We start from the raw sequence: 12,026 nt of genomic DNA on the forward strand, positions 1-12,026 counted from the left end.
TGAATGCACAGAACAGAAAGAATTTTCACAGACTGCTACTGTGTAGTTTATATTTGAATATAGTCCTTTTTCCACTATTACCCTCTTAGCGCTCCGAATGTCCACTTGCATTTTCTACAGAAAGAGGGTTCAGCACTGCGCAATCAAAAGTATGGTTTAACTCTGTTAGCTTAATGAACATATCAGAAATAAGTTTCACACAATGCTTCTGTGTAGTTTTTATTTGAAGATATTATTTTTCCCAATAGAGTCCTCTTAGCGCTCAGAATGTCCAATTGCAGTTTCTACAGAAAGAGTGTTTCAGAAAGGCTCAATCAAAAGTAAGGTTCAACTCTGTTAGTTGAATGCACAGAACAGAAAGAAGTTTCATACAATGCTTCTGTGTAGTTTATATTTGAACATATTCTTTTTTCCACTATTACCCACTTAGCGCTACGAATGTCCAGTTGCATTTTCTACAGACAGAGTGTTTCAAAACTGCTCAATCAACAGTATGGTTTAACTCTGTTAGCTGAATGCTCAGATCAGAAAGAAGTTTCACAGAATGCTTCTGTGTAGTTTATATTTGAATATATTCCTTTTTCCACTACTACTCTCTTAGCCCTCCAAATGTCCAGTTGCATTTTCTACAGAAAGAGTGTTCAGATCTGCTCAATCAAAAGTATGGTTTAACTCTGTTAGCTGAATGCACAGATCAGAAAGAAGTTTCACAGAATGATTCTGTGTAGTTTATATTTGGAGACATTCCTTTTTCCACTATTACCCTCTTAGCGCTCCGAATCTCCACTTACATTTTCTACAGAAAGAGTGTTTCAGAACGGCTCAATCAAAACTAAGGTTCAACTCTTTTAGTTGAACAAACAGAACAGAAAGAAATTTCACACAATTCTTCTGTGTAGTTTTTATTTGTAGACATTCTTTTTCCCAATATAGGCCTCTTAGCGCTCAGAATGTCCAATTGCAGTTTCTACAGAAAGAGTGTTTCAGAACGGCTCAATCAAAAGTAAGGTTCAACTCTGTTAGTTGAATGCACAGAACAGAAAGAAGTTTCATACAATGCTTCTGTGTAGTTTATATTTGAACATATTCTTTTTTCCACTATTACCCACTTAGCGCTACGAATGTCCAGTTGCATTTTCTACAGACAGAGTGTTTCAAAACTGCTCAATCAAAAGTATGGTTTAACTCTGTTAGCTGAATGCTCAGATCAGAAAGAAGTTTCACAGAATACTTCTGTGTAGTTTATATTTGAATATATTCCTTTTTCCACTACTACGCTCTTAGCGCTCCAAATGTCCAGTTGCATTTTCTACAGAAAGAGTGTTCAGATCTGCTCAATCAAAAGTATGGTTTAACTCTGTTAGCTGAATGCACAGATCAGAAATAAGTTTCACCGAATGATTCTGTGTAGTTTATATTTGAAGACATTCCTTTTTCCACTATTACCCTCTTAGCGCTCCGAATCTCCACTTGCATTTTCTACAAAAAGAGTGTTTCATAACTGCTCAATCAAAAATATGTTTTATCTCTGTTAACTGAATTTACATATCAGAAATAAGTTTCACAGAATGCATCTGTGTAGTTTTTATTTGAAGATATTCTTTTTCCCAATGTAGGCCTCTTAGCGCTTAGCATGTCCAATTGCAGTTTCTACAGAAAGAGTGTTTCAGAACGGCTCAATCAAAAGTAAGGTTCAACTCTGTTAGTTGAATGCACAGAACAGAAAGAATTTTCACAGAATGCTACTGTGTAGTTTATATTTGAATATATTCCTTTTTCCACTATTACCCTCTTAGCGCTCCGAATGTCCACTTGCATTTTCTACAGAAAGAGGGTTCAGCACTGCGCAATCAAAAGTATGGTTTAACTCTGTTAGCTTAATGAACATATCAGAAATAAGTTTCACACAATGCTTCTGTGTAGTTTTTATTTGAAGATATTATTTTTCCCTATAGAGGCCTCTTAGCGCTCAGAATGTCCAATTGCAGTTTCTACAGAAAGAGTGTTTCAGAAAGGCTCAATCAAAAGTAAGGTTCAACTCTGTTAGTTGAATGCACAGAACAGAAAGAAGTTTCATACAATGCTTCTGTGTAGTTTATATTTGAACATATTCTTTTTTCCACTATTACCCACTTAGCGCTACGAATGTCCAGTTGCATTTTCTACAGACAGAGTGTTTCAAAACTGCTCAATCAAAAGTACGGTTTAACTCTGTTAGCTGAATGCTCAGATCAGAAAGAAGTTTCACAGAATGCTTCTGTGTAGTTTATATTTGAATATATTCCTTTTTCCACTACTACTCTCTTAGCGCTCCAAATGTCCAGTTGCATTTTCTACAGAAAGAGTGTTCAGATCTGCTCAATCAAAAGTATGGTTTAACTCTGTTAGCTGAATGCACAGATCAGAAAGAAGTTTCACAGAATGATTCTATGTAGTTTATATTTGGAGACATTCCTTTTTCCACTATTACCCTCTTAGCGCTCCGAATCTCCACGTGCATTTTCTACAGAAAGAGTGTTTCAGAACGGCTCAATCAAAACTAAGGTTCAACTCTTTTAGTTGAACAAACAGAACAGAAAGTAGTTTCACACAATTCTTCTGTGTAGTTTTTATTTGTAGACATTCTTTTTCCCAATATAGGCCTCTTAGCGCTCAGAATGTCCAATTGCAGTTTCTACAGAAAGAGTGTTTCAGAACGGCTCAATCAAAAGTAAGGTTCAACTCTGTTAGTTGAATGCACAGAACAGAAAGAAGATTCATACAATGCTTCTGTGTAGTTTATATTTGAACATATTCTTTTTTCCACTATTACCCACTTAGCGCTACGAATGTCCAGTTGCATTTTCTACAGACAGAGTGTTTCAAAACTGCTCAATCAAAAGTATGGTTTAACTCTGTTAGCTGAATGCTCAGATCAGAAAGAAGTTTCACAGAATGCTTCTGTGTAGTTTATATTTGAATATATTCCTTTTTCCACTACTACGCTCTTAGCGCTCCAAATGTCCAGTTGCATTTTCTACAGAAAGAGTGTTCAGATCTGCTCAATCAAAAGTATGGTTTAACTCTGTTAGCTGAATGCACAGATCAGAAAGAAGTTTCACCGAATGATTCTGTGTAGTTTATATTTGAAGACATTCCTTTTTCCACTATTACCCTCTTAGCGCTCCGAATCTCCACTTGCATTTTCTACAAAAAGAGTGTTTCATAACTGCTCAATCAAAAATATGTTTTATCTCTGTTAACTGAATTTACAGATCAGAAATAAGTTTCACAGAATGCATCTGTGTAGTTTTTATTTGAAGATATTCTTTTTGCCAAAGTAGGCCTCTTAGCGCTTAGCATGTCCAATTGCAGTTTCTACAGAAAGAGTGTTTCAGAACGGCTCAATCAAAAGTAAGGTTCAACTCTGTTAGTTGAATGCACAGAACAGAAAGAATTTTCACAGACTGCTACTGTGTAGTTTATATTTGAATATAGTCCTTTTTCCACTATTACCCTCTTAGCGCTCCGAATGTCCACTTGCATTTTCTACAGAAAGAGGGTTCAGCACTGCGCAATCAAAAGTATGGTTTAACTCTGTTATCTTAATGAACATATCAGAAATAAGTTTCACACAATGCTTCTGTGTAGTTTTTATTTGAAGATATTATTTTTCCCAATAGAGGCCTCTTAGCGCTCAGAATGTCCAATTGCAGTTTCTACAGAAAGAGTGTTTCAGAAAGGCTCAATCAAAAGTAAGGTTCAACTCTGTTAGTTGAATGCACAGAACAGAAAGAATTTTCATACAATCCTTCTGTGTAGTTTATATTTGAACATATTCTTTTTTCCACTATTACCCACTTAGCGCTACGAATGTCCAGTTGCATTTTCTACAGACAGTTTCAAAACTGCTCAATCAAAAGTATGGTTTAACTCTGTTAGCTGCATGCTCAGATCAGAAAGAAGTTTCACAGAATGCTTCTGTGTAGTTTATATTTGAATATATTCCTTTTTCCACTACTACTCTCTTAGCGCTCCAAATGTCCAGTTGCATTTTCTACAGAAAGAGTGTTCAGATCTGCTCAATCAAAAGTATGGTTTAACTCTGTTAGCTGAATGCACAGATCAGAAAGAAGTTTCACAGAATGATTCTGTGTAGTTTATATTTGGAGACATTCCTTTTTCCACTATTACCCTCTTAGCGCTCCGAATCTCCACTTGCATTTTCTACAGAAAGAGTGTTTCAGAACGGCTCAATCAAAACTAAGGTTCAACTCTTTTAGTTGAACAAACAGAACAGAAAGAAGTTTCACACAATTCTTCTGTGTAGTTTTTATTTGTAGACATTCTTTTTCCCAATATAGGCCTCTTAGCGCTCAGAATGTCCAATTGCAGTTTCTACAGAAAGAGTGTTTCAGAACGGCTCAATCAAAAGTAAGGTTCAACTCTGTTAGTTGAATGCACAGAACAGAAAGAAGTTTCATACAATGCTTCTGTGTAGTTTATATTTGAACATATTCTTTTTTCCACTATTACCCACTTAGCGCTACGAATGTCCAGCTGCATTTTCTACAGACAGAGTGTTTCAAAACTGCTCAATCAAAAGTATGGTTTAACTCTGTTAGCTGAATGCTCAGATCAGAAAGAAGTTTCACAGAATGCTTCTGTGTAGTTTATATTTGAATATATTCCTTTTTCCACTACTACGCTCATAGCGCTCCAAATGTCCAGTTGCATTTTCTACAGAAAGAGTGTTCAGATCTGCTCAATCAAAAGTATGGTTTAACTCTGTTAGCTGAATGCACAGATCAGAAAGAAGTTTCACCGAATGATTCTGTGTAGTTTATATTTGAAGACATTCCTTTTTCCACTATTACCCTCTTAGCGCTCCGAATCTCCACTTGCATTTTCTACAAAAAGAGTGTTTCATAACTGCTCAATCAAAAATATGTTTTATCTCTGTTAACTGAATTTACATATCAGAAATAAGTTTCACAGAATGCATCTGTGTAGTTTTTATTTGAAGATATTCTTTTTCCCAATGTAGGCCTCTTAGCGCTTAGCATGTCCAATTGCAGTTTCTACAGAAAGAGTGTTTCAGAACGGCTCAATCAAAAGTAAGGTTCAACTCTGTTAGTTGAATGCACAGAACAGAAAGAATTTTCACAGAATGCTACTGTGTAGTTTATATTTGAATATATTCCTTTTTCCACTATTACCCTCTTAGCGCTCCGAATGTCCACTTGCATTTTCTACAGAAAGAGGGTTCAGCACTGCGCAATCAAAAGTATGGTTTAACTCTGTTAGCTTAATGAACATATCAGAAATAAGTTTCACACAATGCTTCTGTGTAGTTTTTATTTGAAGATATTATTTTTCCCTATAGAGGCCTCTTAGCGCTCAGAATGTCCAATTGCAGTTTCTACAGAAAGAGTGTTTCAGAAAGGCTCAATCAAAAGTAAGGTTCAACTCTGTTAGTTGAATGCACAGAACAGAAAGAAGTTTCATACAATGCTTCTGTGTAGTTTATATTTGAACATATTCTTTTTTCCACTATTACCCACTTAGCGCTACGAATGTCCAGTTGCATTTTCTACAGACAGAGTGTTTCAAAACTGCTCAATCAAAAGTACGGTTTAAATCTGTTAGCTGAATGCTCAGATCAGAAAGAAGTTTCACAGAATGCTTCTGTGTAGTTTATATTTGAATATATTCCTTTTTCCACTACTACTCTCTTAGCGCTCCAAATGTCCAGTTGCATTTTCTACAGAAAGAGTGTTCAGATCTGCTCAATCAAAATTATGGTTTAACTCTGTTAGCTGAATGCACAGATCAGAAAGAAGTTTCACAGAATGATTCTGTGTAGTTTATATTTGGAGACATTTCTTTTTCCACTATTACCCTCTTAGCGCTCCGAATCTCCACTTGCATTTTCTACAGAAAGAGTGTTTCAGAACGGCTCAATCAAAACTAAGGTTCAACTCTTTTAGTTGAACAAACAGAACAGAAAGAAGTTTCACACAATTCTTCTGTGTAGTTTTTATTTGTAGACATTCTTTTTCCCAATATAGGCCTCCTAGCGCTCAGAATGTCCAATTGCAGTTTCTACAGAAAGAGTGTTTCAGAACGGCTCAATCAAAAGTAAGGTTCAACTCTGTTAGTTGAATGCACAGAACAGAAAGATGTTTCATACAATGCTTCTGTGTAGTTTATATTTGAACATATTTTTTTTCCACTATTACTCACTTAGCGCTACGAATGTCCAGTTGCATTTTCAACAGACAGAGTGTTTCAAAACTGCTCAATCAAAAGTATGGTTTAACTCTGTTACCTGAATGCTCAGATCAGAAAGAAGTTTCACAGAATGCTTCTGTGTAGTTTATATTTGAATATATTCCTTTTTCCACTACTACGCTCTTAGCGCTCAAATTGTCCAGTTGCATTTTCTACAGAAAGAGTGTTCACATCTGCTCAATCAAAAGTATGGTTTAACTCTGTTAGCTGAATGCACAGATCAGAAAGAAGTTTCACCGAATGATTCTGTGTAGTTTATATTTGAAGACATTCCTTTTTCCACTATTACCCTCTTAGCGCTCCGAATCTCCACTTGCATTTTCTACAAAAAGAGTGTTTCATAACTGCTCAATCAAAAATATGTTTTATCTCTGTTAACTGAATTTACAGATCAGAAATAAGTTTCACAGAATGCATCTGTGTAGTTTTTATTTGAAGATATTCTTTTTCCCAATGTAGGCCTCTTAGCGCTTAGCAGGTCCAATTGCAGTTTCTACAGAAAGAGTGTTTCAGAACGGCTCAATCAAAAGTAAGGTTCAACTCTGTTAGTTGAATGCACAGAACAGAAAGAATTTTCACAGAATGCTACTGTGTAGTTTATATTTGAATATATTCCTTTTTCCACTATTAGCCTCTTAGCGCTCCGAATGTCCACTTGCATTTTCCACAGAAAGAGGGTTCAGCACTGCGCAATCAAAAGTATGGTTTAACTCTGTTAGCTTAATGAACATATCAGAAATAAGTTTCACACAACGCTTCTGTGTAGTTTTTATTTGAAGATATAATTTTTACCTATAGAGGCCTCTTAGCGCTCAGAATGTCCAATTGCAGTTTCTACAGAAAGAGTGTTTCAGAACGGCTCAATCAAAAGTAAGTTTCAACTCTGTTAGTTGAATGCACAGAACAGAAAGAAGTTTCATACAATGCTTCTGTGTAGTTTATATTTGAACATATTCTTTTTTCCACTATTACCCACTTAGCCCTACGAATGTCCAGTTGCATTTTCTACAGACAGAGTGTTTCAAAACTGCTCAATCAAAAGTATGGTTTAACTCTGTTAGCTCAATGCTCAGATCAGAAAGAAGTTTCACAGAATGCTTCTGTGTAGTTTATATTTGAATATATTCCTTTTTCCACTAGTACTCTCTTAGCGCTCCAAATGTCCAGTTGCATTTTCTACAGAAAGAGTGTTCAGATCTGCTCAATCAAAAGTATGGTTTAATTCTGTTAGCTGAATGCACAGATCAGAAAGAAGTTTCACAGAATGATTCTGTGTAGTTTATATTTGGAGACATTCCTTTTTCCACTATTACCCTCTTATCGCTCCGAATCTCCACTTGCATTTTCTACAGAAAGAGTGTTTCAGAACGGCTCAATCAAAACTAACGTTCAACTCTTTTAGTTGAACAAACAGAACAGAAAGAAGTTTCACACAATTCTGCTGTGTAGTTTTTATTTGTAGACATTCTTTTTCCCAATATAGGCCTCTTAGCGCTCAGAATGTCCAATTGCAGTTTCTACAGAAAGAGTGTTTCAGAACGGCTCAATCAAAAGTAAGGTTCAACTCTGTTAGTTGAATGCACAGAACAGAAAGAATTTTCACAGAATGCTACTGTGCAGTTTATATTTGAATATAGTCCTTTTTCCACTATTACCCTCTTAGCGCTCCGAATGTCCACTTGCATTTTCTACAGAAAGAGGGTTCAGCACTGCGCAATCAAAAGTATGGTTTAACTCTGTTAGCTTAATGAACATATCAGAAATAATTTCACACAATGCTTCTGTGTAGTTTTTATTTGAAGATATTATTTTTCCCAATAGAGGCCTCTTAGCGCTCAGAATGTCCAATTGCAGTTTCTACAGAAAGAGTGTTTCAGAAAGGCTCAATCAAAAGTAAGGTTCAACTCTGTTAGTTGAATGCACAGAACAGAAAGAAGTTTCATACACTGCTTCTGTGTAGTTTATATTTGAACATATTCTTTTTTCCACTATTACCCACTTAGCGCTAGGAATGTCCAGTTGCATTTTCTACAGACAGAGTGTTTCAAAACTGCTCAATCAAAAGTATGGTTTAACTCTGTTAGCTGAATGCTCAGATCAGAAAGAAGTTTCACAGAATGCTTCTGTGTAGTTTATATTTGAATATATTCCTTTTTCCACTACTACTCTCTTAGCGCTCCAAATGTCCAGTTGCATTTTCTACAGAAAGAGTGTTCAGATCTGCTCAATCAAAAGTATGGTTTAACACTGTTAGCTGAATGCACAGATCAGAAATAAGTTTCACAGAATGATTCTGTGTAGTTTATATTTGGAGACATTCCTTTTTCCACTATTACCCTCTTAGCGCTCCGAATCTCCACTTGCATTTTCTACAGAAAGAGTGTTTCAGAACGGCTCAATCAAAACTAAGGTTCAACTCTTTTAGTTGAACAAACAGAACAGAAAGAAGTTTCACACAATTCTTCTGTGTTGTTTTTATTTGTAGACATTCTTTTTCCCAATATAGGCCTCTTAGCGCTCAGAATGTCCAATTGCAGTTTCTACAGAAAGAGTGTTTCAGAACGGCTCAATCAAAAGTAAGGTTGAACTCTGTTAGTTGAATGCACAGAACAGAAAGAAGTTTCATACAATGCTTCTGTGTAGTTTATATTTGAACATATTCTTTTTTCCACTATTACCCACTTAGCGCTACGAATGTCCAGTTGCATTTTCTACAGACAGAGTGTTTCAAAACTGCTCAATCAAAAGTATGGTTTAACTCTGTTAGCTGAATGCTCAGATCAGAAAGAAGTTTCACAGAATGCTTCTGTGTAGTTTATATTTGAATATATTCCTTTTTCCACTACTACGCTCTTAGCGCTCCAAATGTCCAGTTGCATTTTCTACAGAAAGAGTGTTCAGATCTGCTCAATCAAAAGTATGGTTTAACTCTGTTAGCTGAATGCACAGATCAGAAAGAAGTTTCACCGAATGATTCTGTGTAGTTTATATTTGAAGACATTCCTTTTTCCACTATTACCCTCTTAGCGCTCCGAATCTCCACTTGTATTTTCTACAAAAAGAGTGTTTCATAACTGCTCAATCAAAAATATGTTTTATCTCTTTTAACTGAATTTACATATCAGAAATAAGTTTCACAGAATGCATCTGTGTAGTTTTTATTTGAAGATATTCTTTTTCCCAAAGTAGGCCTCTTAGCGCTTAGCATGTCCAATTGCAGTTTCTACAGAAAGAGTGTTTCAGAACGACTCAATCAAAAGTAAGGTTCAACTCTGTTAGTTGAATGCACAGAACAGAAAGTATTTTCACAGAATGCTACTGTGTAGTTTATATTTGAATATAGTCCTTTTTCCACTATTACCCTCTTAGCGCTCCGAATGTCCACTTGCATTTTCTACAGAAAGAGGGTTCAGCACTGCGCAATCAAAAGTATGGTTTAACTCTGTTAGCTTAATGAACATATCAGAAATAAGTTTCACACAATGCTTCTGTGTAGTTTTTATTTGAAGATATTATTTTTCCCAATAGAGGCCTCTTAGCGCTCAGAATGTCCAATTGCAGTTTCTACAGAAAGAGTGTTTCAGAAAGGCTCAATCAAAAGTAAGGTTCAACTCTGTTAGTTGAATGCACAGAACAGAAAGTATTTTCATACAATCCTTCTGTGTAGTTTATATTTGAACATATTCTTTTTTCCACTATTACCCACTTAGCGCTACGAATGTCCAGTTGCATTTTCTACAGACAGTTTCAAAACTGCTCAATCAAAAGTATGGTTTAACTCTGTTAGCTGAATGCTCAGATCAGAAAGAAGTTTCACAGAATGCTTCTGTGTAGTTTATATTTGAATATATTCCTTTTTCCACTACTACTCTCTTAGCGCTCCAAATGTCCAGTTGCATTTTCTACAGAAAGAGTGTTCAGATCTGCTCAATCAAAAGTATGGTTTAACTCTGTTAGCTGAATGCACAGATCAGAAAGAAGTTTCACAGAATGATTCTGTGTAGTTTATATTTGGAGACATTCCTTTTTCCACTATTACCCTCTTAGCGCTCCGAATCTCCACTTGCATTTTCTACAGAAAGAGTGTTTCAGAACGGCTCAATCAAAACTAAGGTTCAACTCTTTTAGTTGAACAAACAGAACAGAAAGAATTTTCACACAATTCTTCTGTGTAGTTTTTATTTGTAGACATTCTTTTTCCCAATATAGGCCTCTTAGCGCTCAGAATGTCCAATTGCAGTTTCTACAGAAAGAGTGTTTCAGAACGGCTCAATCAAAAGTAAGGTTCAACTCTGTTAGTTGAATGCACAGAACAGAAAGAAGTTTCATACAATGCTTCTGTGTAGTTTATATTTGAACATATTCTTTTTTCCACTATTACCCACTTAGCGCTACGAATGTCCAGCTGCATTTTCTACAGACAGAGTGTTTCAAAACTGCTCAATCAAAAGTATGGTTTAACTCTGTTAGCTGAATGCTCAGATCAGAAAGAAGTTTCACAGAATGCTTCTGTGTAGTTTATATTTGAATATATTCCTTTTTCCACTACTACGCTCATAGCGCTCCAAATGTCCAGTTGCATTTTCTACAGAAAGAGTGTTCAGATCTGCTCAATCAAAAGTATGGTTTAACTCTGTTAGCTGAATGCACAGATCAGAAAGAAGTTTCACCGAATGATTCTGTGTAGTTTATATTTGAAGACATTCCTTTTTCCACTATTACCCTCTTAGCGCTCCGAATCTCCACTTGCATTTTCTACAAAAAGAGTGTTTCATAACTGCTCAATCAAAAATATGTTTTATCTCTGTTAACTGAATTTACATATCAGAAATAAGTTTCACAGAATGCATCTGTGTAGTTTTTATTTGAAGATATTCTTTTTCCCAATGTAGGCCTCTTAGCGCTTAGCATGTCCAATTGCAGTTTCTACAGAAAGAGTGTTTCAGAACGGCTCAATCAAAAGTAAGGTTCAACTCTGTTAGTTGAATGCACAGAACAGAAAGAATTTTCACAGAATGCTACTGTGTAGTTTATATTTGAATATATTCCTTTTTCCACTATTACCCTCTTAGCGCTCCGAATGTCCACTTGCATTTTCTACAGAAAGAGGGTTCAGCACTGCGCAATCAAAAGTATGGTTTAACTCTGTTAGCTTAATGAACATATCAGAAATAAGTTTCACACAATGCTTCTGTGTAGTTTTTATTTGAAGATATTATTTTTCCCTATAGAGGCCTCTTAGCGCTCAGAATGTCCAATTGCAGTTTCTACAGAAAGAGTGTTTCAGAAAGGCTCAATCAAAAGTAAGGTTCAACTCTGTTAGTTGAATGCACAGAACAGAAAGAAGTTTCATACAATGCTTCTGTGTAGTTTATATTTGAACATATTTTTTTTCCACTATTACCCACTTAGCGCTACGAATGTCCAGTTGCATTTTCTACAGACAGAGTGTTTCAAAACTGCTCAATCAAAAGTACGGTTTAACTCTGTTAGCTGAATGCTCAGATCAGAAAGAAGTTTCACAGAATGCTTCTGTGTAGTTTATATTTGAATATATTCCTTTTTCCACTACTACTCTCTTAGCGCTCCAAATGTCCAGTTGCATTTTCTACAGAAAGAGTGTTCAGATCTGCTCAATCAAAATTATGGTTTAACTCTGTTAGCTGAATGCACAGATCAGAAAGAAGTTTCACAGAATGATTCTGTGTAGTTTATATTTGGAGACATTTCTTTTTCCACTATTACCCTCTTAG

The sequence above is a fragment of the Symphalangus syndactylus genome, chromosome 22 (genome assembly GCF_028878055.3).
Source record: "Symphalangus syndactylus isolate Jambi chromosome 22, NHGRI_mSymSyn1-v2.1_pri, whole genome shotgun sequence".
NCBI lineage: Eukaryota > Metazoa > Chordata > Mammalia > Primates > Hylobatidae > Symphalangus > Symphalangus syndactylus.